Source organism: Hetaerina americana, unplaced genomic scaffold (genome assembly GCF_022747635.1).
Source record: "Hetaerina americana unplaced genomic scaffold, ioHetAmer1.1.p SCAF_9, whole genome shotgun sequence".
Lineage (NCBI taxonomy): Eukaryota > Metazoa > Arthropoda > Insecta > Odonata > Calopterygidae > Hetaerina > Hetaerina americana.
Genome location: NW_027287538.1, coordinates 73,181,403 through 73,184,657, shown reverse-complemented (window position 1 = coordinate 73,184,657; position 3,255 = coordinate 73,181,403).

The window sequence follows — 3,255 nt, the reverse complement described above, 5'->3', positions numbered from 1 at the left end:
TTTTTAATTGAATGAGAAATTAGTTCGTTAGTCTTCAACTGCTTCCCGCCCCCCTCGTCCCCCTGCCCTTGTCCTCCCCGCCCTCCTCCATCCCCTTCCTTCACACCCTCCCCTTGCAATTTTTTATTCAATCTAGTTCTACCCTATTCTCGCCCCTTCTCCTCCTCCAAACTCGTGCCTTACGTGTGTGTATAAATAAATGTACACAGGCTGCGTATACATGCATATGCAAGCACGAACGCGAGCACACCCGCAAATGCATGTATAAATATAAATTCCTTCAGCCAAGCTCTCCCCCCTCCTCAATCTATCTTCCCCCCCCCAAATGCCCCTCCCTCCTGACCCATTTCACCCTTTATAGCGTTCTTCATAGTAGGTATTCCCTTGCTCTCCGCCTACACCCTGCCCTCTAGCTTTTTTTTTATACCCTCCCATTTTTCGGTGCGGCCCTTGACACAGTGGATCCTCTGACGCCGGAGATCTACTCCCCCACCCCCTCCCTCGGGCCATCACACAGCACCCCCTCCTTCCCCCTTTCTTTTCCACTCTCCATTTCTCCCCTCGCCTCCAACCCCCCGCAGACCCCATCTCCCTCTCTCCTCTCTGCACCCGAGGGAGGAAATGAAAATTTAAATTGAGGGCTATCTCGTCCCCTTGCATGACTATCTATCTTTCTTCATCTTTCTGCCCACCTTCCCACTACCTCCTTCTTCCATCTCTTTCTCTTTCTTCCTTTCTCCTCATCTCCCTCATGTATCGCCTCCTTTGGAGCGCGGCGGGTGCGGCACGTGAGCGCAAGCTTGTATCCACACAATCGCCTTCCTCGCTTTCGCCTTCTTCTCTGCTCCCTCAACACTTGGCAATCGACGGGGTGCGGATTAAAATGCCAGCACCGCTCGCCGCCTAGGTCGGGCGACGTCGACGGTCTGGCGTTGTGGTAATTATCCCCAGTTTTATTAGTTGAGCGTACTACTTACGCCGAAATTGACCCAAAGATGAGTGAAATCCTCAAGTTCAAGGGAGGAGGGGCGGTTCCTTCTCTTACGCCACCGTTTCATTGCACGAGGAGTTCTAATCAGCAGTAATCATCACATCGCTTGGATTGTAGAATGATTTTACGAAAGGTATCACCCAATATTGTTTCCTTTTTCGTTTCAATTTACAGCTGGAGTTCACTTTCCGGTGTACTTGAGCGGACGGGAAAGAAAGATGGTACTGCTCAAGGATGCTGAAAACGAAGGACAGAATGATTGACGGTAGAGTGAAGGAGTGATTCGAAGGGTGGAGGGCACTTGGAGGAAGAAGGGGGTAATGGTTTGGACGTATCCTTAACTGTAGTAGTTACCTGAGTAATAAAATTGAAGTACTAACGTGAGGGAAGAACCTCAGAGGAAGGTCGAAGATGAACTATGAGACACTGATAATTGAATATTCCGGGCCAAAAAGCTATTCATATACGGTGCCTTTCAAGCCATCACTAGTGCGTGCCGCAGGGGGCGACACATCTTTTATATGGATTTATACATTTTTTGTAAATTGATTTAGTTTGCGACGATATTAAGTCATATGCTCTCGTGAACTTACTATATTTTTTAAAATTATTATTACGCAGTACCCTGTAAGCCAACGCTAGGGTTTGTGGCAGGGAGTGATTACGCGCCAGGCTACTTTAACTCAAAATACTTTCTCCCCTTGGCGCGGCCGTACAACGTTATTCTGATCCCTTATCGTTCCTAGGATAAATGGCAACTTAAATCCATCTGTTCATCATTTAATCTCTCTAATTTTATTGACATGATCCCTCCTGCCGTTGTACGATGGGGGTAATAATACATTTTCAACATCATTCTTGCAATTTACGCAAGAGATTTAATCTGTAACGCAAGAGATTTAACCTTGGCTACGCGAGCATAGGGCCTCAGGGCCATGTAACTCGCGATATGTCGTTGCATCCTCTGAAGTGAAAGTGTGTGTTTTGATATTGCAGGTCTAATGCCGTAGCGTACATTTCCTTGTAATTGGTGGTACATTTTCCGGCCGGGGAGATTGCTCTCGTGTTTCCCTCCACCTCTCTACCGTCGATGTAGTGCAGCACCTTTCTTCCTCCTGGCCGTCCATGAGTGACCCAGATGTGTTTTTTTCCTGCCAGCCAATGTGCTTGCGAACAAATTCACCCGAAGGGCCGGGAAGCCCCCGCCCACACCCGCCTCCACTCGTCTTCAACCCCTTCATCACTCTTCATCATCTCCGTCCCTGCGTTCGTTTGCCTCTTTCGTTCCCTCTCCCCATCTCTCTTCATTTGGGAGTGTTTTTCCCAAGGCACCCTCCTCCTCCGCCGCACCCTCCCGTTCGTTCACTTGATCCTTCTCCTCTATTCATGCCCTCCGCTCCTCCGGAGTTCGCCGCGTCAGTGCCGCACCAAATGGGCCCGACGAGACGCGAGCCACTCCGGTTGCGTACAAATGATTTGCGCGCGTATTTTCTCCTCCGCACAAATATATCTTCCCCCGCGTCCATCGTCCAGCTGCCGGGGAGCGGAAAGAGACGCTCCCGCACCTACGTCCTTCATGCCGTTCGGCCCACTCTCGCCCGGATGGCTTAGTTGGCGGGCGTGCGCCAGACGGGGGAACCTTCACAGGGAGCGGAGGCGTCCTGCGCGAGAGTGCATTCAGTTGGAGATGGTAGAGGTGCGCCACACGCTGTATTCGGACAGGCAAGCGAGGGCTTCCCAAACCGATCGGACTCGTTGGACAAGTTTTCATTTCACAACGTTCTCATTCATAAAGCGCTGGCTTCTTGCATCTGCAAACACGGCCGTATTATTATTCCTTTTGTGTTTTTTAAATGTTAACATGGAGACGTTAACATGAAGAGTAAAATAATATGTGGCATACCATCACTGAATATTAGTACTGTTGCCAAATTCTCATAGGTCCCTGTTTTGAAAGTTTTTTGTTCGTGAATAAACCCCCTAGGCAACCGCCCAGTCCAATCAAACACTGTTGATCAAAGAAGATTAATCGGAAGCAAGATTTTTAGTATCACTGTATAAATAAATAAACTAGGTTGTTTTTACGCACAAAAAACTCTAATGCTACTGCTTTCGACGCCTAGGAGACATCATCAGGTACGAGTACTACGTATTCCTGTCGATGTCGCTAATGCGTCAAAACCAGCAGTATTAGAGGTTTTTTGTGTGTAAAAAACACCAAGTTTATTAATTCAGTGGTTATGAATTTTTACGAAGTGGAGCCT